We start from the raw sequence: 25,494 nt of genomic DNA, 5'->3' as shown, positions 1-25,494 counted from the left end.
GGCTCCTTTTTGGCCGGCACAGACACGATGGACCGAATGGCCTCCTTCTCTGTCGTAAATTTCTAGGATTGTATGTATGAAAAAGAACAGGTTAAACATTGAAAAGTAACATTGCAGAATTCTTATATTAAGATCGCAGCTCTGGTGTTGAAGTGAAGGCCTTCATGTGTTTTGTTGAATAAACACAAATATATGAAGATTTGAGATAGGTCGAGATTTAACCTTGGAGGTTATATAAAAGCAGTGAATCAATTGAAAATGGAGATTGTGTAATTTCCTGAAGGTGCACAAGTGTATTAGATTTTGATCAACTGAACTAGAATACATCAAATATAGTCACAGAAACCATTTCTGGTAAATAATAGTACATTGACAACCATTGTCTCTCCTTGCTGCACTAAAATATCTTATTTTTATTAATTATTTGCTCTATTCTTTAAGCATTCAATGTTATTTTTGTCTCATGTGGCAATTTAAAAAGGGGATATTTAAAATAAAAAATGCCCACAACCTCTTTTCTATGGCAGCTCCATTCAGAACTGCAGTGAAAAGCAGAAGCAAAGATCACCAGCTGCAGACCAATTGTTTGTAAAGCCACTTTGCAGGAATGATTTATTTAAGTAATATCTATGGTCATGGTCAACCTTACCCCAATAGACAAACTGCTACTTTTGTGCAGCAACAGATGTCACATGATAGATTTTCAAGAGTTGTAAAATCTGGCTAAGAACGCTCATCAAAAATGCATGCTGCCTTTTCGACCGTTTCAAAATAAAGTTCCTGTCAACTGAACCCACAGCCCTTTTCTGCAAGTCCCAATACAAAAGCCCAGCATGACATGCCCATCCTTCAGAGTCAGAGAACATGCCAAAGGCTCAACATTTGGGACCTGCTGACACATTCTTGCCTTTGGTTTTTGGGAATGGCTCCCGGTGTGAACCTCGACAGTGAGTGTCAGGAGGCTGTTCGAATACATGGAGTTTTACAACCAAGCCTGTTCTTGTTGTCATCTGATATCCACACACGCTCCCTTCCAACAACAACAACTTGTATTTATATAGCGTCTTTAACGTAGTAAATCGTCCCAAGGCGCTTCACAGGAGCATTATGTGGTAAAATTTTGACACCGAGCCGCATAAGTAGGAATTAGCTTGGTCAAAGAGGTGGATTTTAAGGAGCGTCTTGAGGGAGGAAAGAGAGGTAGAGAGGTAGAGAGGTGGAGAGGTTTAGGCAGGGAGCTTCGGTATTCTCGCGCCTCAAGTTGAGAAGTGCTCCCGCGCTCCCGCCCCGCGATGGGCCTTTTGCGCCCGAAGAGGAGTGTTCAACGTTTCCCTTAGTGCTCCACTCTCCTCTTGGGGCGATACAACTGAATATCGCACTTTGAGGCGGTAGCCATCGCCCGGCGCTAAAGGTAACACCCCGGCACTGTCACCGCCTCAAAGTGGGTGATACCGAATTTCTAGCCTTTAGTGTTAAATGTGGAAGAAAATAGGCAATGAAAGAGAGGGCGAAAAATAAAGCGAAAAAGAGAATCTTTAAATCGGCTGTAACTCTGAAATAAAAGCAGTAAGTGTTGGAAATATACAATGAAGCGTACATTCCGAGACCCCATCCCAAATGGCTAGGCCTAGCACGTAGTCTGCACTTTATCACAAAGTGGTGGCTGCAGGGCCTATGATTTCCCAACAGGCAGAGCACTCGGGATTTTACCATTAAGTTGCATGCAAAATAAAAGCCGCATCTTCCAGGCAATAGTCTACTGCTGTATAATAAAATACAATAAAGACAGAGCAATTGTATTCCTTCTGTAAATTAGTGGTGATGGAACAGGGTCTCAAAAAGTTCTACTTAGCATCATAAATGCGAAGTGGCAGGTTATTGCCTCGGGCCTGCAGTCTTCGGACCTGAATTTGCTGAAATGCCGGGTTTGTGGACCAATACTGTTAATTAGACATTTCAGCTTCCCAATAATATTGCATTAGATTTGTGCCACAAATTGCTGGAATGTCGATCGCTTAACAGCATGGCAAGTTCAATGGTGAATCAATGATCTTGTGGACAGTGTGGCCAATGACTTACCCCTGCAGTCCAACCACATAAATAGCTGAGAACCGGTTTCATAACTCAGACTGAGGGGCGGCACTGGGAGGTAAGTGAGCTGCAACTTCTGAAATGACCTTAAACCAAGCGTAGAAAGTTCATTTCAGTTAAACAAATTTTGCAAAAGGCCGCAGGAGTCTGCACATCCCCTTTTCCAGAACAGAAACAGGTTTGGGGAGAGAGCCTGCCAGCTTGGATGAGGTGTGGTGTGGGTGAGACCAGATACTGGGGACTGCGAGGGCGGGGGTTTCCCGAAAGGTCAGCCAGGTGGTGTGGCGGATGGTGGCCAAAGCACTGAGCATCACGTCGGTTAGCCCACGGGGCACCAGTGTCTTGACCAAGGAAGGCAAAGTAAGCATTTTCTGCACTTCAGTTCAGAGCTCAGAGTTCTATTATATGTATCAGAAAACCAAAGGTCACCTGTGTCTTTAAATGTGTTCACCTGCCTCTTGCTTCCTTCCTGGGAGCTCGGCCACCTCACCAACTCCCGGCCCCTCTGAATCGGCATGATTCGCATATGCTCTCTTTAAGGGTACACCTATTTTCTTGGAACAAGGCACAGGAAGAGGCCACAAACAAACTGTTTTAAAGTAAAAATGTTCGGACTACCTGGGAAAGGAAAAGGCGCCAGCCTGAGGCAAGTGGTGACTCATCACCCATTAAAAACAATCTCTGTGGTCAAGGACTAAACTTGCTAATGCATACAAAGAGATTGATACTATCTATCAGAGGAGCCCTGGAGTTGATTGGCCGCAGGGGGTAAAACAGTTCACCCCAGAGACTACAAGTCTGCAAGAAACCAGGACTACAAAGGAACCTACGAAATGCACATTTTTGGATAACAGAGCATTAAGGATAAGGAGTTATCTTTTGCACTGTCGATTCCGTGTGCAAATTAGTAGCCATTCAAACTCATCACTACAGCCAGTTAAACAAATCACCACATCGATCCAGACGCATTAATCGGACCCCGGCCCAGCGGGAAACTTATTTATACTATGGATATAAATATGCAAACAAAGAAACACAAAAGGACAGAGAGACAGAAGGACAGGAACAGGAACAGCATGGCAGAGAACGGACAGAAGAAGAATCAATCAGTCCCGGAACCAACAACCACGAATCTACAATAGCTACAGCCAGGACTGGTGGTTGTATGTCTTAAGTCAATTTCTTTCTGCAGTCTAGTCCTGTAGTTTTAGTCGGTTTTTGTTGTATAATAAAAGCGACACTGGGTTAAGCCTAAATTTTGTGCCACGTGTTGTCCTTTCCCACTATAAGTTCCGAGGTCTAAGAATCAGAGTAGAGTGGAAAACAAACACCCTACATCCTCCCCCCTCTCCCCACCGCCCTATCACAGGCAATGCCAGGGCCTGTGACACGGGGGAGTACACAGACCACAGTCTGACTCTGACCTGTTAGCCCATCATTGGATGGAACATAAGAACATAAGAAATAGGAGCAGGAGTAGGCCATTTGGCCCCTTGAGCCTGCTCCACCATTCAATAAGATCATGGCTGATCTGATCCTGGCCTCAACTCCACTTCCCTGCCCGCTCCCCATAACCCTTGACTTCCTTATTGTTCAAAAATCTGTCTATCTCCAACTTAAATATATTCAATGACCCAGCCTCCCCAGCTCTCTGGGGCAGAGAATTTCAAAGATTCACAACCCTCTGAGGGAAGAAATTCCTCATCTCCGTTTTAAATGGGTGGCCCCTTATTCTAAATGGGACATGCAGCCCGCTCCTCGATGAGGGAGATCGCCGGACCCAGTGCGAGGATGAGCGGGAGCTGGATTGCAAGGGGGCCTGATCCTGCGTCGGCGGATGTTCCTGGAGCATCGCGGGAATCTGCAACATCTCAGCCGCATGATGGCACTCCTCTGCGGCAGGCTGGACGCGGTTAGGCAGAAGCTGGGCGACATCCGCCACGAGGTTGCGCGGGACAGCTCTGCTGCTTGCTGAGGGTCACACAGCCATCTGACCTGCGTTGAAGCCCCTTGGCAGCGCTGGCCACTGCAGTGACAGTCATGGGCCATGAAGGACATACTGCCGATGAGCAGGAAGCCAGAACTTCCCATGGCCACTTCTTTCACACCCAGGCATTGCAGGGCCCGACGGCTGAGGACGACCCTCCAATAATGCAGTCACTAGGTGCCCCAGCACAGGAGGCAGTTGTCACATGACACCTGTTTCCCACTGAGCGACGAGGTGCAGATGCATGAAGGGCTCGCCCTGAACTTGCATTTTTCTCGAGTTTCTCTCCTATCTCCCCTCACGCCATCTCGGAGCTCTTCATGTCCAGGAGACCTACCTCCTGCTCCCTCGACCCTATTCCCACTAAACTGCTGACCACCCAGCTTCCCTTCCTGGCCCCCATATCAGCTGATATGGTTAACGATTCTCTCTCCTCGCGTACTGCCCCTCTTTCCTTCAAATCTGCCGTTATCACCTCCTCAACAAATAACCCTTGACCCCCTCCATCCTTGAAAACTACCACACCATCTTCAACCTCCCTTTCCTCTCCAAAGTCCTTAAATGTGCTGTCGCCTCCCAAATCCATGCCCGCCTTTCCTGGAACTCCATGTTTGATCCCATTCAGTGCCTTGCCCAATCGGATGCAAGTCCTCCAAAAAGTACTCAATTGTTTTTTACCCATCAGCCAATTTCTTACCCATTTTCAAGATCGACCACCTCCACATATTTGAGCTTATTTAAGGAAAAGAGCAATCAGTGAAAATAACGTCGTCATATGTCTGTGGGAGTGAGCCTTGGCTCAGTGGAAAAATTCCAGCTGTGGCTCAGTGGGTAGCTCCCTTGCCGCTGAGTTAGAAGGTTGTGGGTTCACGTCCCACACTAGGGACTTGAGTATGAAAAATTGAGGCTGACACTCCAGTGCAGTACTGAGGGAGTGCTGCACTGTCGGAGGTGCCGTCTTTCGGATGAGATGTTAAACCGAGGCCCCATCTGCTCTGGCAAGTGGATTCAAAAGATCTCATGGCACTATTTCGAAGAAGAGCATGGGAGTTATCCACGATGCCCTGGCCAATATTTATCCCTCAATCAACATAACCAAAACAGTTTATTTTTGGTCATTAGTACATTGCTGTTTGTGGGAGTTGCTTGTGCACAAATTGGCTGCCGCGTTTCCCACATTACAACAGTGACAACTCTTCAAAAGTACTTCATTGGCTGTAAAGTGCTTTGAGACATCCCGTGGTCGTGAAAGGTGCTATATAAATGCAAGTCTTTCTTTCTTCTTCTTGATATTGCTGTGCATAAAATTCAGTCTAAAACAAAATTGCTTGACATCCCTTTGTTTCTGGGATGCAAAACGTTGCAGAGTCACTCCAGCGAAACAACCAACTCAAGCCAGGTATAAAAAGAAGCTGTGTATAAAAAATACCATTCATCAGGCATAGCCAGCAGGCACATTTATTATTGACAGGCATACCTGAAGTGGTGAAAGTGGGAGAGCTGCAATCATATTTACTATTTCTCCAATAACAAAACATGAGGCAAGGTCACACTCACCCAGACACTCGCTGATGCAAGACCACTTCCTGACATTAAATTATGCTGCAACTTATCTTGCCAACCAATTAGAAGATAGAATCTTTCCAGCGAGTCTGCACTCCAATGCCTATCAGCCTGTGATCAGAGTTCAACAAACTTAAACCATTCTGACAGTCCAATATGCACAGGGATTTGCGTATCTACACTCTGTACTAATAAAAGCTTTTAGGAACCAAATTATCTCCTTTAGGTCCAGCAACACTTCAATTTTAAAAGTCTCATCCTTGTTTTCAAATCCCTCCATGGCCCTTCCTATCTCTGTAATTTCCCCCAGCTCTACAACCCTAGGATATCTGCGCTCCTCCAGTTCTGGCTTTTTGCACATCCCTGATTTTAATTGCCCCACCTTTGTCAGCCATACCTTCAGCTGCCTAGGCCCCAAGCTCTGGAATTCTGTCCCTAAACCTCTCCGCCTCTCTACTTTTTTAAGATACTCCTTAATCTAGGCTGATACTCCAGAGCAGTGCTGAGGGTCTGCTGCACTGTCGGAGGTGCCATCTTTTGGATGAGACGTTAAACCGAGGCCCCGTCTGCTCTCTCAGGTAGACGTAAAAGATCCCATGACACTATTTCAAAGAAGAGCAGGGGAGTTAACCCTGGTGTCCTGGGGCCAATATTTATCTCTCAATCAACATAACTAAAATAGATTATCTGGTCATTATCACATTGCTGTTTGAGGGAGCTTTCTGTGCGCAAATTGGCTGCCGTGTTTCCTACATTACAACAGTGACTACACTTCAAAAGCACTTCATTGGCTGTAAAGCGCTTTGAGATGTCCGGTAGTTGTGAAAGGTGCTATATAAATGCAAATCTTTCTTTTCTTTCTTTTAAAACCTATCTCTTTGACCAAACTTTTGGTCACCTGCCCTAATTTTTACGAATGTGTCTTGGCATCAAACGTTATTTGATAATCGCACCTGTGAAGTGCTGTGGGACTTTTTACTACATTAAAGGCGCTATATAAATGCAAGTTGTTGATGATGACCGGTAGAATTTTTTTTTAAGTTTGTTTACCATGCAAGGAGCTCATTTTCTGGAAGGCCTTTGAGCTTTTCTGGTTCAAGTACAAGTCCAAATTTATACAAAAGCAAAATACTGCAGATGCTGGAAACTGAAATAAAAACAGAAAATGCTGGAAATCTCAGCAGGTCAGGCAGCCTCTGTCGAGAGAAAAACAGAGTTAATGTCTGAAGGGTCATCGACCTGAAACGTTAACTCTGTTTTTCTCTCCACAGATGCTGCCTGACCTGCCGAGATTGCCAGCATTTTCTGTTTTAAGTCCAAATTTATGCCTAGGTCACTGCGGCAAATGACAATTGAATTAAAAAAGACTAAAAAGTGACCAGATGCTCATTTGCCACTAAAAATATTACAAATCTGTGTTTGCAAACCTATCTTTTTGGCTCAGTTCAATTATTCTGATTTTTTTAAATGAGGAGTCAAATTCACGATTGTCTTCAAAGCGAAGCTGGTTTAGAAGACAGGACCACGACAGACAGGAGTAATTCAGTCCAATTTTAAAGTAATTGATCCTGTGCTTACTTTTATTTAATATTTTGATTTGATATTATTAAAATTAAATGGCAAAAACCTATGGTAATTTTGAAACAGAGAAGTTGGGCAGGTTGGAGTATGAGATTTTATAAAAATATGTTTTAACGGGGCTAAAAATAAACCTACCTTATTGGACATGGTTATTAATGTATAAATGAGTGATAACATTTTATTTCTCTATTTTTTAAAAACTCTTACGCTGGTAAAAGTAGGCTTTACGTCAGCTTTCACCAGTAGAGTGCAGGCTGAGGAGATGCAAAACGACAGCATCACCATCGGCCGGAGGGTGTAATTAAAGTGCCATGAGTTTACATTTTGTACATGGACACAGGAATTTATAATGGGAAAAAGTTGACACCAAAGTGAGACAAAGGCACGACAACAGCAAGTAAGAGGTTGCAGACAGGAACCATGCGCAGACTGCGGGAATGAATTTGCGGCCCCCGACAGGTGCGGAAGAGATGCGCACGCGCCCGTAAGTTCCCCGCAAGTTCTGGGATCAGGCAAGCACTGCGCATGTGCTGGAACCCGGAACTTGCGATCGGTGAAGAATCCTCTTGGCAGATCGCACGCACCCGGAAGAAAAGGACCTCCGCGGGTGGAGTTTTGGGCTACTTGCCCAACGTCTGCCCGTGAAATTCTTACGCCTGCTAAAAGCCGACGTAAGGCCTGCTTTTACCAGCATAAGAGTTTTTAAAAAGAGGGAAATAAAATGTTATCACTCATTTATACATTAATAACCATGTCCAATAAGGTGGGTTTATTTTTTAGCCCCGTTAAAATATATATTTTTTTAAATTCAACAATATACATTTTTATTCAAAATATTTAATTAAATGGAATTTTAATTAATTTTAAATATGCAATGTTTCCTTTTATTTATTTCATGTGTGTGTGTATTTTTTAAGTTCAGTATCCCTCAAAATATGAATGGAGGTGCCCTTGTTTTATTGGCTGGGCTGGCCCACGTGATCACAGGGGCACTTGCGAACCGTCTGCACCCTTGGGATACGTGGGCATGCATGTAGCTTTGCCAGGATAGCAGGCTTCCCCAGGGTGCAGGGCGCCATTGACTGAACGCACATGGTTTTGCAGGCACTGTATCTAAATGCTGAGATGTACCACAACCGCAAAGGTTACCACTCGCTGAATGTGCAGTTGGTGTGTGACCGTGCTCAGCTCATGACGATGATGAATGCCCTGTATCCTGGCAGCAGTCATGATGCTTTTATTCTGCACCAGTCTGCTGTTCCCTCAGTCTTTGAGCCACCATGACAAACCACAGGGTGGTTACTGGGCAACAAGGGTTATCCGCTGATCACCTGGCTCATGACTCCGCTCCGCAAACCAACCACACGTGGGCAGCATGTACAATGAGAGTCACGCTGCCACGTGGAATGTGAAAGAGCAGACCATTGATGTCCTTAAACAATGCTTCCGCTGCCTAGACCGCTCTGGAGGAGCTCTGCAGTACTCACCAGAATGCATTTCGAGATTCGTCATGATCTGTTGCATGCTCCACAACCTCGCTATTATGAAGGCATTGCCCATGCCACCAGGCATACGCTGACCAGCTGAGGAGGAGGAGAAAGAGGAGGAGGAAGAAGAGGAAGTGAAAGAAAAGAGGCAACCTGTTATATATGTGGACTTATATTTACTCTGTACAGCCACCAGACGGCTCTTCCCCTGGAGTCCCAAGGGATCCCATATTCCCTTGGGAGCACAGGTATTTAAGGAGGCTTCACAGGTTGGATACCTGCAATAAAAGACTAAGGTCACACTTTACTTTGAGTTCACAGTGTTCAGTCTGACTCTTTCTCCGTACACAACAACTGGCGATGAGATACAGATAGCAAACCCAAAGATGCAGAGAACAGTGGGCATCCTGGAGAAATGTTCAGAGGGAGATGATTGGGAAACTTTTGTGGAGCGACTCGACCAATACTTCATGGCTAAAGAGCTGGATGGGGAAGAGAACGCTGCCAAACGAAGGGCGATCCTCCTCACCGTCTGTGGGGCACCAACGTATGGCCTCATGAAGAATCTGCTCACTCGAGCGAAACCCATGCAGAAATCGTACGACGATTTGTGCACACTGGTCTGAGAGCATTTGAACCCGAAGGAAAACGTTCTGATGGTGAGGTACCGGTTCTTCACCTACAATAGGTCTGAAGGCCAGGAAGTGGCGAGTTATGTCGCTGAGCTAAGACGCCTTGCAGGATATTGCGAATTTGAAGGACATTTGGAGCACATGCTCAAAGACTTTTTCGTACTTGGCCACAAAACCATACTTCACAAACTTTTGACTGCAGAGACCCCAACCTTGAGTAAGACCATAGCGATAGCCCAGGCGTTCATTGCCACCAGTGACAATATGAAGCAAATCTCTCAGCACACAAGTGCTGCTACAAGTACTATGAACAACATGATATTGTTTTCGAATTGTAACATACAGGGCAGGTCACACATTACTGCAGCTGCATGTCCGCAGATGACTCAGAGTCCACTATCAAGTCCACTATGAATGCAAAGCCATTACCACCTTGTTGCCGCTGCGGGGGTGATCATCGTTTCCATTCATGCCGATTCAAAGAGTGCGTTGGCAAGGGCTGTGGAGCAATGGGACACATCCAACGAGTGTGCAGGCAAGCTGCAAAACCTGTTAAACCTGCAAACCACCATGTTGCAGAGGAGAACAGATCCACGGAGGGTCACGACGAACCAGAGCCTCGGATTGAGGAGGCAGAGGTACATGGGGTGCACACATTCACCACAAATTGTCCCCTGATAATGCTGAATGTTAAACTAAATGGACTCCCAGTGTCAATAGAGCTGGACAAGGGTGCGAGCCAGTTCATCATGGGCAAAATGACTCTCGAAAGGTTGTGGTGCAACAAGGCCTCAAGGTCAGTCTTAATTCCAGTTCGCACAAAACTAAGAACTTACACAAAAGAACTGATTCCTGTAATCGGCAGTGCTACCGTAAAGGTCTCCTACGATGGAGCGGTGCACAAGCTACTACTCTGGGTGGTACCGGGCGATGGTGCCACTCTGCTCGGCAGGAGCTGGCTGGGAAAGATATGATGGAACTAGGACGACGTCCGAGCGCTATAGCCCGCTGACGACACTTCGCCCAGTGTGCCCAGGTCTTAAACAAATTTCCTTTGCTGTTCAAACCAGGCATCGGGAAATTCCAAGGAGCAAAAGTGCAGATCCACCTAATTCCGGGGGCGTGACCCATCCATCACAAGGTGAGGGTAGTACCGTACATGATGAGACAAAGGGAAGAGACCGGCGTCATTTCACCGATCGAGTTCAGCGAGTGGGCCAGTCCTATTGTCCCAGTCCTCAAGGGATTCGGCACCATCCGTCCACCGCTTGGGAAGGAGGATTGTGGCGGACGGCATCAGGCCCACCAACGTGAAGACAGAGGCAATTGAGAACGTACCGAGGCCACAGAACGGGACGGAGCTGCGGTCATTTCTGGGACTCTTGAACTACTTTGTTAACTTCTTACCGGGTCTCAGCACCCTGCTAGAACCACGACATGTCTTACTACGAAAAGGGGGCAAATGGGTTTGGGGCAAAAGCCAAGAAAATGCCTTTGTGAAAGCGAGAAAATTGTTATACTCAAACAAATTGCTTGTGTTGTATGATCCATGTAAGCGTTTGGTACTAGCATGTGATGTGTCATCATATAGTGTCGGGTGTGTATTGCAACAAGCTAATGATTTTGGGAAACTGCAACCGGTTGCTTATGCATCCAGGAGTCTGTCTAAGGCTGAGAAAGCCTACAGCATGATTGAAAAAGAAGCGTTAGCATGTGTCTATGGGGTAAAGACAATGCATCAATACCTGTTTGGGCTAAAATTTGAATTGGAAACTGACCATAAGCCACTTATATCCATGTTTTCTGAGAGTAAAGGGATAAATACCAACGCATCGGCCCGCATCCAGAGATGGCCGCTCATGTTACCCGCATACAACTACGCCATCCGCCACAGGCCAGGCACAGAAAACTGCGCCGATGCTCTTAGTAGGCTGCCATTGCCCACCACTGGGGTGGAAATGGCGCAGCCCGCAGATCTAGCCATGGTTATGGAAGCATTTGAGAGTGAGCAATCACCCGTCACTGCCCGGCAGATCAAAACCTGGACAAGCCAGGACCCTTTATTATCTCTAGTCAAAAGCTGTGTGCTTCACGGGAGCTAGTCCAGTGTCCCAGTGGAAATGCAGGAAGAGATAAAGCCGTTCCAGCAGCGCAAAGATGAAATGTCTATACAGGCAGACTGCCTTCTGTGGGGCAATCGAGTAGTGGTCCCCAAGAAGGACTGAGACACCTTCATCAATGACCTCCACAGTACCCACCCAGACATCGTAATGATGAAAGCGATAGCCAGATTCCACGTGTGGTGGCCCGGTATTGACGCGGACTTAGAGTCCTGCATTCACAGATGTAATACATGCTCACAGTTAAGCAATGTACCCAGGGAGGCGCCTCTAAGTTTATGGTCTTTGCCCTCCAAACCGTGGTCTAGGGTACATGTCGACTATGCAGGCCCGTTCTTGGGTAAAATGTTCCTTGTGGTTGTAGACACATACTCCAAGTGGATTGAATGTGAGATAATGTCTGCTAGCATGTCCGCTGCCACTACTGAAAGCCTGCGGGCCATGTTTGCCACTCACGGCTTACCCGATGTCCTGGTGAGCGACAATGGGCCATGTTTTACCAGTGCTGAGTTCAAAGAATTCATGACCCGTAACAGGATCAAACATGTCACATCTGCCCCGTTTAAACCAGCATCCAATAGTCAGGCAGAGAGAGCAGTGCAAACCATCAAGCAAGGTTTGAAGAGGGTAACTGAAGGCTCACTGCAGACTCGCTTATCCCAAGTCCTGCTTAGCTGTCGCACGAGACCTCACTCACTCATTGGGATCTCACCTGCTGAATTGCTCACGAAAAGAGCACTTAAGACTAGGCTCTCGTTAGTTCACCCTGATCTACATGAACAGGTAGAGAGCAGGCAGCTTCAACAAAGTGCATACCATGATAGCGCAAATGTGTCACGCGAGATTGAAATCAATGATCCTGTATTTGTATTAAATTATGGACAAGGTCCCAAGCGGCTTCCCGGCACTGTTGTGGCCAAAGAGGGGAGCAGGGTGGTTTGGGTCAATCTTTCAAATGGACTCATTCACCGGAAACACTTGGACCAAATCAAACTCAGATTCACGGACTATCCTGAGCAACCCACCTTGGACCCTACCCTTTTTGATCCCCCAACATACACACCAGTGGCAACCGGCACCACGGTTGACCACGAAGCAGAACCCATCATCCACAGCAGCCTTGCAGGGCCCAACACACCAGGCAGCCCAGCAAGGCCAGCTGCACAGCAGCCCAACGAGGGCCCAACAAATGATTCAACAACACCAGCTTTCACACCGAGACGATCAACCAGGGCAAGAAGGGCCCCAGATTGACTCACATTTTAAATAGTTACACTCTTGACTTGGTGGGGGGGGGGGGCGGGCGGGGTGTGTTGTTATATATGTGGACTTGTATTTACTCTGTACAGCCACCAGAGGGGTCTTCCCCTGGAGACCCAAGATATCCCATAATCCCTTGGGAGCACAGGTATTTAAGAAGGCTTCACAGCTTGGAGAGGCACTCTGGAGACCTGCAATAAAAGAGACTAAGGTCACATTTTACTTTGAATTCACAGTGTTCAGTCTGACTCTTTCTCCATACACAACACAACCCAACTGTCCCTTTCTGCCCAGGTTGTCTATGATTGACTCATCTGACTGCGGTACCAGTGAACGCAACCCCATTTCCCCATTAAACATTAGTCCCACACCTTACCTTCCCTCTGTTACTGACTATTGCAGCATTCTCTTGGCCACAATGCAGAAATAAAAACCACCACTAAAGAAACATTCCAAACTAACTTTATCCATCAATCCATCCAATACTCCAAAGCAAAGTGAACTAATTACCTTTGTGCATTAATTCCTTTAGTGTCGCCATCTTCCGTGTGCCTTTGCTTGTCCTGATGCTCCTACACAGTGCTATCCCAGTGGCTGCAGCATGACTAGTGGAAGGCTGCTGATTTTCAGTGGGGGAGACTGCAGCTGGCCTGGCAGGATGACCTCGAGCACCTTTGGGCCTAGATGGCCTGGTTGTGGACTGTACCATCTCAGCATGGGTTGCAGTCTGGGCTGGCTGACTGACAGGCAACAGCAAGGACACTGGTGGAGTGTCATATTGAAAGAGAACAGCAGGTTCGTGCTCCATGGAGCCACTGCCACTCCCCCGGGGTGGCGCTCAGCATTCCCAGTAATCAGTTGGAGGACAGATTGCTGGTCTGCTGTGAGACCCTGCAAGCCCCTTTCCACACTGCTAAATGCAGCCAGGATGCCAGCAGTCTGAGCCTACATGACAGAAGTTGTGTTTTGTCGAGATTGTTGGTAGGTGAGTGATGGGGGTGTGGTGCCTTGAGTGGTGCGTGATGATGGGATGTGACATTTGAAGATGAATTCACTGACCTTTACCAATCATGTGAGGTCATTAAACTTCTTCTTGCCCTGCATCCAGGTCCTTGAGCTATACTACTGGCATTCACCACAGTGGTTATCTGCCCCCATTGGATTTTACACATTTGCCTAGAGGGTCACTTGGCACCCTGTGGAAACAGCACTTCACCTCCTGCACCAAGGCCTCCAGTAGTACATCAGAGAACCTTGGCACACGCTCTATCTCCCCTGTTGCGATATAATTGTGTTTTTTTTCCTCCTCTCACTCCCTTCCCCAGTCATTTCAAGGAGCTGCTGCAGGCAGTGTGCACCACCCCTTTAAGAGGTGCAGACTGCCTTTAAGAAGAGCAGGCTAGCTTTAAGTGGTGCTAGCTTCACACAAACCTGGGCCCCCTGCTGAGCGTTCCGCGACTCAGCAGCACATCCAGCGCTGGGCTGAACACCGCAATCCTGCTAATCAGCAGGTAGCATGAAGCTTGCGTGCCATCTGCATTTCCCTGAACGGGTGCGGGGTGATCATGCAGCTCGATCCCCGCATCAGTTTATGGGGGTAAACGAATTTCTAGGCCGAGGTGGGTAGAATCAAGCTAGCCAATGACGGGCAGCAGTTTTCTGTCCGTTTTTATACTTTTCTTACTCCAGTTAATGAAATAAAAGTATAAAGATAGTGACTGACCAACAGAATGGAAAATGTAGCACAACATTGTATATAATCCCACAACAAAACTGCCACCAAGCTCATGGTCTACAGGGCTGTAGTAATGCCTGCCCTCTTGTATGGCTCAAAGACATGGACCATGTTGTTAGATCTCAAGTTGTTAGAGAAATATCACCAACGATGTCTCCGCAAGATCCTACAAATTCCCTGGGAGGACAGGCGCACCAACATCAGCGTCCTCATTCAGGCTAACATCCCCAGCATTGAAGCACTGACCACACTCGATCAGCTCTGCTGGGCAGGCCACATAGTCCACATGCCAGACACGAGACTCCCAAAGCAAGTGCTCTACTCGGAGCTCCTTCATGGTAAACGAGCCAAAGGTGGGCAGCAGAAATGCTACCAGGACACCCTCAAAGCCTCCCTGATAAAGTGCAACATCCCCACTGACACCTGGGAGTCCCTGGCCAAAGACCGCCCCAAGTGGAGGAAGTGCATGCGAGAGGACGCTGAGCACCTCGAGTCTCAACGCCGAGAGCATGCAGAAATCAAGCGCAGACAGCGGAAAGAGCGTGCAGCAAACCAGTCCCACCCACCCCTTCCCTCAACGACTATCTGTCCCACCTGTGACAGAGTCTGTGGCTCTCGTATTGGACTGTTCAGCTATCAAAGAACTCACTTCAGGAGTGGAAGCAAGTCTTCCTCGATTCCGAGGGACTGCCTATGATGATGAGTCCTACAACTCTGAGCAAGTTGGACAAAATCTGGATGCCATGGAGAAAGAAAGAGTTGCATTTTACGACCACGAAATGTCTCAAAGTGCTTTGCAGCCAATGAAGTACTTTTGGAGTGTAGTCCCTGTTGTACTGTGGGAAAAGCAGCAGCCAATTTGCGCACAAGCAAGCTCTCACAAACAGCAATGTGATAATGACCAGATAATCTGTTTTGTTAATTGAGGGATTGTTGATTGAAGGATAAATATTAGCCAGCACACTGGGACTAACTCCATGCTCTTCTTCGAAATAATGGCTTGGGATCTTTTATGTCCACCTGAGAGAGCAGACAGGACCTCGGTTTAACATCTCATCCAAAAGACAGCACCTCCGACAGTGCAGCACTCCCCCTGCACTGCATTGGAGTGTCAGCCAACATTTATATACTCAAGTCTCTGGAGTAGGACCTGAACCCACAACCTTCTGACTAAGAGGCAAGTGCACTACCCACTGAGCCACAGACAACACGCAAACATAGAAACATAGAAACATAGAAACATAGAAAATAGGTGCAGGAGCAGGCCATTCAGCCCTTCTAGCCTGCACCGCCATTCAATGAGTTCATGGCTGAACATGAAACTTCAGTACCCCCTTCCTGCTTTCTCGCCATAACCCTTGATCCCCCGAGTAGTAAGGACTTCATCTAACTTCCTTTTGAATATATTTAGTGAATTGGCCTCAACTACTTTCTGTGGTAGAGAATTCCACAGGTTCACCACTCTCTGGGTGAAGAAGTTTCTCCTCATCTCGGTCCTAAATGGCTTACCCCTTATCCTTAGACTGTGACCCCTGGTTCTGGACTTCCCCAACATTGGGAACATTCTTTCTGCATCTAACCTGTCTAAACCCGTCAGAATTTTAACCGTTTCCATGAGGTCCCCTCTCATTCTTCTGAACTCCAGTGAATACAATCCCAATTGATCCAATCTTTCTTGATAGGTCAGTCCCGCCATCCCGGGAATCAGTCTGGTGAACCTTCGCTGCACTCCCTCAATAGCAAGAATGTCCTTCCTCAAGTTAGGAGACCAAAACTGTACACAATACTCCAGGTGTGGCCTCACCAAGGCCCTGTACAACTGTAGCAACACCTCCCTGCCCCTGTATTCAAATCCCCTCGCTATGAAGGCCAACATGCCATTTGCTTTCTTAACCGCCTGCTGTACCTGCATGCCAACCTTCAATGACACAAAGATATAAAGAAGAGTAATTAAGTCCATCGGTTGCCTATTAACAAGGTTTGACTGTTGAAATCTAATTCACTTGTGCTTCTGTAATTAGTAACAAATGAATTTTTATCTTGCTCGAACTGAAAAGAGTTAACTCCTAAATGCAGCAGTGTCGCATTTCAAAGCAGCTTTTAAAGGCATGGAGAGCACTTCTTTTCAATTTTATGCTGGTCTTTCCCATCACAGACAAATAGATCGGCTATTACAGAAGCAGGTATGAAAATGACTCGCATTCCTGTGGCTTTCAAACAACAGGAGATCTTTTGAAAATTATAATGTAGCAAATTACATACAGGAGAGCCCTTCGAAAGAGACCATGTCGATCTGGTTTGTATTCGACCCCACAGTATCTTCTTGTAACTCTTTGTACTTTGCTCAGCCATCATATGGTGATGCCTGCATGTTACATTATCTTTCATCATCTCTATCACCTATAAATCCATAATATAACGGAAGAGACTGCATGAAATCCACTCATTTCAATTCTGTGATTCATGTGCACAGTTGTAGCTCCTCCTGCACGGATGATAATTCCCATATACCTGATCTTGTATCGGAAACAGAAAGATAAATGTTGCTCTGTATGAGCTTATAGAAGAAAAATCAAATATGAAGGATTTCAAATCTAAATGACTGGCCACTTATCCACACTCAATAAGTGTGCCCTTAAAGTACTTAATTGGTTGTAAAGTGCTTTGAGATGTTCTGAGGTCGTGAAAGGCGCCATATAAATGCAACACTTTCAAATCTTTCTTTTTGAAGTTCACTCCTTTAATTAATTAATTTTGCTGCCATAACTGCTGTCAATTAGTGCTGCAAAGTTTGTTGCTAAGATATGTTCCCTTCTCTAGCACTGAGATCGGTTGTGTGGAGGAAGGCTAGAACAGTTGGGAATCTCTCTGTATCAAGCCGATTTACTTCAATCTCTTCTCTACTTTTGTTTAGACATTTATAGATTTGTTTTAACTTAGCATTCAACAGATACATAGAACTACAACTTCTTTCCTTTTTTGCAATTTATAATCAGACGCTCATTGACCAATGTTTCTATGTTGCCATGGATACAGTCCAGATTGATTATCTGGAACAGCCCCTCTGTATGCAACACATTGTTTCAACACAGAAACATTGATGAAATCGAAAAGGATAACTTAACCTTTGTTTCAACAGTAAAATCCATTTTACTGTCACGGATGAGATTGGCTTCATTAAAACAGTGGAAAAGATGAACTGATTCATCTTTATTATGATTAGGTACTGATGCCAACAATAGAAAATTATCCATATATTTTTCTGGGATGCATGCTTAAGAGGACTCTGTTAATGAAATATGCTGCACGACAACAAATTATAAAAAATGTTTATATTTCCAATAATTGAGCAGATAAAAGAGTTTGGAAAGTCCCATTTACACAGCAGATTCAAGCAGAGACCAATTATTGAAAATGTGGGAATTTAGACCGCAAGAGTTCGACACTCCAAAGAAAATTACCGTTATTATATATTTAAGAGAGACAACCATTGAACCATTTTGTTATTTTACAAAACTAACCACTTAATGCAGAAAGTGCACTTAGCAAGTGTACGCACTGGATTAGATGTATTACTCTTATTATTCAAGACACTGAAAATCTATAAATTTATACTGATAAAATGTTTATGGTAGAAAAGCTTTAACAAATAAATTGCCTGCAATTTGTTCTTCAACGAACTTGGTGTATAAACACTTCAAGGAACACTAACCTGTCTGAAGCAAGTTACAGGAGTGGATGTGGAGGCATTCTTTGTACTCAGCCAAGAAAATAACCTCAATAATAAAGTAACTAAAGCGTGAGCTTAACATATTACAAGGAGCCACTGGCACACGTACGAAAATGACAAGCCCAATCAGAATGAGCTTTCCTGCTTCCTACCTTCTTATGACTAAGATTCATGGTAGTCTGAAGAGCCCAGGTTTTCAGCTGACTTGCATGATTCTTCCACTTTAAACTTTGGAGCAAATCCAAGATTGTGTCCTTTGCAGTTGGGTAGTTTCCATCTCGTCTGTCACTATAATAGTGGAGCCTCCAATAACTCATTAGATTTTGCTTTCCCCATTGTGTATATTGGACATGAATGAATTAACGGGAGCAATTTTCACATACACCTCACCCTGTTTACACTGGAAAACAGAGCTATAGGCAAACGAAAATCCTAAAAATAACAATTTCCAACAATTCCCCACCCGAGACCCGCTTGACTCGATTTCTGAGCAAGTCTCGAAAAGGGTGACCAGAAATGCTGCCTCAAACTGGCAGGAGTCATTTTTCAATATTTAAATCAGGGAACGCTGCACGTCACACCAAAAACAGGCCCAAACCTTTTTCTTTTATATTTCTAGAATTCCTCCTAACTTCAGAAAAATACTTGGGCCTACTATCAGTCTCCGTGCAACCACCAAGACGCTTCAGGCCTCTCGCTGGTGTGATCAGATGGGCAGCATAATTGTAATATCTGCCGCTTGCCCATTAGCGCGTTGAAAATCACCTGAACATTTTATCGGGTGAAATATTTAAAGTACTATTAGAGCCTGCATAATTTCTGATAAACACAGGCTATTAGAATAAAATTCATGGACCATTCTCCTGGGATTATCACAATTATTTTAGTAGCTTTACAATCACCAAACATAATTACCTTGCATTGTAAAATTTGACTATGTTGTAACAAAAAGAAAAATATGCCGAGTTTAAGTCTGGTATTGAGCCAGCCTTCTACAACCATCAGACAATATAGTAATGGTGAATACAAAACCAATCCTCCTGTATCTGCAACTCGCCAAGGCTTCTTTGACAGCACCTCCCAAACCCGCGATCTCTACCATTTAGAAGGACAAGGGTAGCAGGTGCATGGGAAAACCACCACCTCCGCGTGCCCCTCCAAGTCACACCGCATTTCGACTTGGAGGGAGATCACCGTTCCTTTATCGTCACTGGATTAAAATCCTGCAACTCCCTCCCTAACAGCACTGTGGGAGTACCTTCGCCACACGGACTGCAGCGGTTCAAGAAGGCAGCTCACCACCATCTTCTCAAGGGCAATTAGGGATGGGCAATAAATGCTGACCTTGTCAGCGACACCCACATCCCATGAATTCATAAATAACAAAGTGCAAAAAGAGCAAATTTCATAACCCTGCTCTTCATATAGTAGGTTCCAGCATTGGACTTATAAAAGTTATTCTTCAAAAGAAGCTGACATCAGTGCAAAATGTCTATTAGTCACATTCATAATAACCAATTTCTGAACTGCCTATACTTGGATCAGGAGTTAGATCACAGTCTCAAATTTATCTGTCAGAAGCAGTGAATGTAAAAGGCAATGGATGGATTTAATGATTAACAGTTTACAGAGAGAGCTGGAGATACTGCACAGCATATGCACAATATTCCCTGTCGGAAAAGCCAGATCTTTTAGAACATGTCAATGCAGCAAACCTAACCGCAGAACCACTGTGAAGCAATACTATTGCTCTTTGAATTATTCAAACTGCTGCTGTTACAGCCTTCGCGTAATGCCAGACTACACAGTATGAGGTTTCATGTATCATATGGAACTCAACTGTCAATTATAAAGAGATATGGCAAGTGATTTTTGACCAATGTGGAGATGATAATTCCTTGTTTTCTCCATTACCTGCAGGTTCCTACTTATCGTTGCTGTCATTTGAGCTTCATTGTAATGTCCCAAATAAGAAGCAAAGTTTGGCAATAGCCACACTGTTTATTAGCTTATATTTAGGACATTGATTCTCTAAAATTCGATTGTGGAATATGCTTCAGACCGCTTACTCTTTCCCTCTTGTTACATTGCCATTTTTCTATAAGTTCAAATGCAATATTTGGAGTAAAAAAGGTTGGGTATCAGTAAAAGTTTCATACTTCTGAGCTGATGGAGATGGTCGCGTCTCTACCTACAGACTGGGCCGTGGGTGAATTCTATCCACACAGTTTGAGTTTTCAGCTAAAAGGCAGCGTTATGTAATTGTTTTGTTAATTGCTGAATTTAAACCTAAAATTTTGCAAATTAACGTCAGTTGGGTCGAGGTCATCCACGATGAGGTATGCAGCTGTGAGCCTAGTGGATGAACTGGTAATGTGTAGTGTGATTGTTAAACCTTTGTTAATAAAACAACTAGTTCTTAATAGCAATGCGTTGCTATGAATTCTTAAGCCAGAACCCATGAAGCAAATACATTACATACTACGAGAAGGCATTCGATAAGGTTCAACATAAGAGACAGTGAGCTAAAATTAAAGCTTATGGAATTGAAGGCAAATTATTGACCTGGTTAGGTGGGAGATGCTGGTACATAGGGATAAAGGGTATATATTCAAATTGGAAGGAAGTGACTTGGGATGTCCCACAAGTATCTGTGCTGGAGCCTCAACTATGCACTGTCCTAGAAATTTGTCTCGGGCCATGACACTAAACGGGCGGTGTCAGATCAGCCAACCATTACACGCAGTGCCTGATATTCAGTTCCATTGCAATGTCCATGTACACCGATCACTAAAATGTAGTGGTCAGGTACAAAAAATAATTAAAAAGGCCTAATGGAATGTCAGCCTTTATAACTAGAGGGTTAGAATATAAAGGGGAGGCAGTTTTGTTACAGCTATGGTTATACCACACCTGGAGCACTGTGTACAGTTCTGGTCACCACACCTTACAAACGATATATTGCTTAGAAGGAGTGCCGGGCAGATTCACCAAAATGTTACCAGAGCTCCAAGGGTTAGGTTATGAGAATAACTTACATAAACAAGGTTATGGGTGATTTGATTGACATTTTTACGATTTTGAAAGAAATTGATCGGGTAGATAGAAAAAAGTTTTTCTGCTGGTAGAGAGTCGAGGACAAGGGGCATAACCTTACAATCAGAGCCAGGCCATTCAGGAGAGGAGTTAGAAAACACTTCTTCACACAAAGGGTGGTAGAAGTGTGGGACTATCTCCCACAAAAAGCAGCAGATGTTAGCCCAATTAATAATTTTAAATATGAGATTGATAGATTTTTGCTGGCCAAAGGTATTAATGGATATGGAGCTAAGGCAGATGGATGGAGTTAGGTTGCAGATCATTCATGATCTCATTGGATGGCAGAACAGGCTTGAGGGGATGAATGGCCTCCTCCTTTTACTATGTATTACATACTGTTATAACCAGCACTGCTCCAGTTACAGACAGTTCAATAGAGATTTCACAATGAAACAATCTATCAGTTAATGAGCAACTTTTATGTTGTTACAGCAATCTTTGTTCAGTGGCAACATGAAGAAAAAGCCTCTTTCTTGTTATAAGAACATAAACATAAGAACATAAGAAATCGGAGCAGGAGTAGGCCATATGTCCCCTCGAGCCTGCTCTGCATTTAATACAATCATAGCTGATCCGGTCATGGACTCAGGTCCACTCCCCTGCCTGCTCCCCATAACCCCTCATCCCCTTATCGTTTAAGAAACTGTCTATCTCTGTCTTAAATTTATTCAATGACCCAGCCTCCACAGCTCTCTGAGGCAGCGAATTCCACAGATTTATGACCCTCTGAGAAATTAAATTCCTCCTCATCTCAGTTTTAAATGGGCAGCCCCTTATTCTAAGTTTATGCCCCCTAGTTCTAGTCTTCCTTATCAGTGGAAACATCCTCTCTGCATCCACCTCGTCAAGCCCCCTCATAATCCTATACGTTTCGATAAGATCATCTCGCATTCTTTTGAATTCTAATGAGGCCCAACCTACTCAACCTATCCTCATAAGTCAACCCCCTCATCCCCGGAATCAACCTTGTGAACCTTCTCTGAACTGCCTCTAAAGCAAGTATATCCTTTCTTAAATATGTAACCAAAACTGTACGCAGTATTCCAGGTGTGGTCTCACCAATACCTTATATAGCTGTAAAAAGACTTCCCTGCTTTAATACTCCATCCCTTTTGCAATAAAGGCCAAGATTCCATTGGCCTTCCTGATCATTGCTGTACCTGCATACTAACCTTTTGCGTTTCATGCACCAGGACCCCCAGGTCCCACTGTTTTGCAGCACTTTGCAATTTTTCTCCATTTAAATAATAACTTGCTCTTTGGTTTTTTTCTGCCAAAGTGCATAACTTCACATTTTCCAACATTATACTTCATCTGCCAAATTTTTGGCCACTCACTTAGCCTGTCTATGTCCTTTTGCAGATTTTTTGTGTCCTCCTCACACATTGCTTTTCCTCCCATGTTTGTATCATCAGCAAACTTGGCTACGTTACACTCAGTCCCTTCTTCCAAGTCGCTAATATAGATTGTAAATAGTTGAGGTTCCAGCACTGATCCCTGCGGCACCCCACTAGTTACTGATTGCCAACCCGAGAATGAACCATTTATTCTGACTTTCTATTTTCTGTTGGTTATCCAATCCTCTATCCATGCTAATATATTACCCCCAACCCCATGAATTTTTATCTTGTGCAGTAACCTTTTATGTGGCACCGTGTCAAATGCCTTCTGGAAATCCAATCCACTGGTTCCTTTTTATCCACTCTGTTCGTTTCAACCTCAAGAAATTCCAACAAATTTGTCAAACATGACTTCCCCTTCATTATTCCATGCTGACTCTGCCTGACTGAATTTTGCTTTTCCAAATGTCTTGCTACTGCTTTTTAATAATGGACTCCAACATTTTCCCAACCACAGATGTTAGGCTAACTGGTTATAGTTTCCTGTTTTTAGTCTGCCTCCTTTTTTAAATAGGGGCGTTAAATTTGCAGTTTTCCAATCTCCTGGGACCTCCCCAGAATCCAGGGAATTTTGGTAAATTACAACCAATGTATTCACTATCCCTGCCGCTACTTCTCTTAAGACCCTAGGATGCAGGTCCGGGGGGATTTATCCTCCTTTAGTCTCATTGGCCCCAAGTTTCCACACGCGGCAAAACAGGCGCCCCTCCAAGCTGGGGCTTTGCAGCTCGATGTCAGCTTGGCGCGGCGCCCGGGGGCGGAGTCTACCACTCGCGCCGATTTTGTAAGTAGGAGGGGGCGGTTACCATTTAAATGAGTTTTTTTCGTGCCGGCAACCCTGCGCGTGCGCGTTGGAGCGTTCGCGCATGCGCAGTGTGAAGGAAACATTGGCACTCGGCCATTTTTGTAGTTCTTTGTAGCTGTTCAATTTTTAAAATTTTTTAATAAAACCACATTGCCCTTCCATGATCAGCACTGAGGCTTCTTGCAGCAGTGAGAAGGCTGCAGGAAGCCTCAGAAGTTGAGGCAGCCGTTTCCCGACGGGCCCGACCGACGGCAGGGGGGCCTCCACCCCCCCCCCCCTGCCGTCGGGAATGGCTGCCTCAACTTCTGAGGCTTCCTGCAGCCTTATCCCTGCCTCCCCCCCGCTGCCGTCGGTCGGGCCCTCACTGCCTCCACCCCCCCCCCCCCTGCCGTCGGGAACGGCTGCCTCAACTTCTGAGGCTTCCTGCAGCCTTATCCCTGCCTCCCCCCCGCTGCCGTCGGTCGGGCCCTCACTGCCTCCTCCCCCCCCCCTGCCATCGGGAACGGCTGCCTCCTCACTGCCTCCCCCCTCACTGCCGTCGGGAACGGCTGCCTCAACTTGTGAGACTTCCTGCAGCCTTCTCCCTGCCTGAAGCACTTTCACACAGGTGGGAACATGGTTTATTTAATCTTTTCTTTGCTTATAAATTTTTATTTAGGTTGGAATTATTTGTATAATATTTGTATAAGTATAACTAAGGATTTATTTTGGAATTTAATGACTTCCCTTCCCCCCCACCCCCCGCCACCTCGTTCCCGATGCCTAATTTGTAACCTGCGCCTGATTTTTTAATGTGTAGACAAGGTTTTTTATGGCCTACAAAAATCTTCACTTGCTCCATTCTAAGTTAGTTTGGAGTACGTTTTCACTGTGGAAACTTTCAAATCAGGCGTCAGTGGCTGGACACGCCCCCTTTTGAAAAAAATTTCTGTTCCAAAGTGAAACTGTTCTACATGACTAGAACTGCAGAAAACTTAAATGTGGAGAATTGCGATTTCTAAGATACTCCGTTCTCCACCAGTTGCTCCTAAAAATCAGGAGCAAATCATGTGGAAACTTGGGGCCATTATCTTACTGAGTACCACCTCCTTAGCGATTGCGATTGTGTTAAATTATTTATATTTGTTCAGAGTTTCTGCCATCTCCATGTTCCCCATTAATAATTCCCCGGTCTCATCCTCTAAGGGACCAACATTTACTTTAGCCGCTCTTTTCCTTTTTATATACCTGTAGAAACTCTTGCTATCTGTTTTTATATTTCATGGTAGTTTACTTTCATAGTCTATCTTCCCTTTCTTAATCATTTTTTTCGTCATTCTTTGCTGGCTTTGAAAAGCTTCCCAATCTTCTGTCCTCCCATTAGTTTTGGCCACTTTGTATGCCCTTGTTTTTAATCGGATACCATCCTTTATTTCTTTAGTTAGCCACGGACGACTATCCTTTCTTTTACACCCTTTTCTCCTCACTGGAATATATTTTTCTTGAGAGTTATGAAATATCCCCTCAAATGTATGCCACCGTTCATCAACCGGTCATCAAATGTGCTCTACATTTGCATAATTGGACAATTTGCTAATTGTTCTTAAACATATTGCGTTCTTTATTTATTTGAAGCTAGTTTACATAATATAACAGCACTTATTATAAGGGCATATTCAAGCAAGTCCTGCCTACCTTCACAGATCTGTTTACCTTGTCTCCCTTCTGGCCTGGAAGCAGTGATCGTGGGCTGTAATTTGCCTGCTGTGATTTCGGACACTGTTGGCAGGCTACGTGCCCACCTTCCCAGCCCAAGAGACAGAGAGGGCAATTTTAGCACTGGCACGGCCGCTCCAGGTGCTCTCTGTGCCTCAGTACCACAGCAAGTGATGTGTTCCCCACCCAGGAGTTTTACTTCAGATTATTGGAATTTTTATTTTAACAACCGCATTTCTCCTGAGGTATAGAGCCAGCTGTTCATTTAAGGCCGGGAGAATCGAAACATACAAAAGAAAAAAAACATGC

This window comes from Pristiophorus japonicus, chromosome 15, assembly GCF_044704955.1.
Source record: "Pristiophorus japonicus isolate sPriJap1 chromosome 15, sPriJap1.hap1, whole genome shotgun sequence".
In the NCBI taxonomy this organism is placed as follows: domain Eukaryota; kingdom Metazoa; phylum Chordata; class Chondrichthyes; family Pristiophoridae; genus Pristiophorus; species Pristiophorus japonicus.
The sequence above is the reverse complement of the archived record's forward strand: the minus strand, read 5'-3'. Positions refer to the sequence as shown.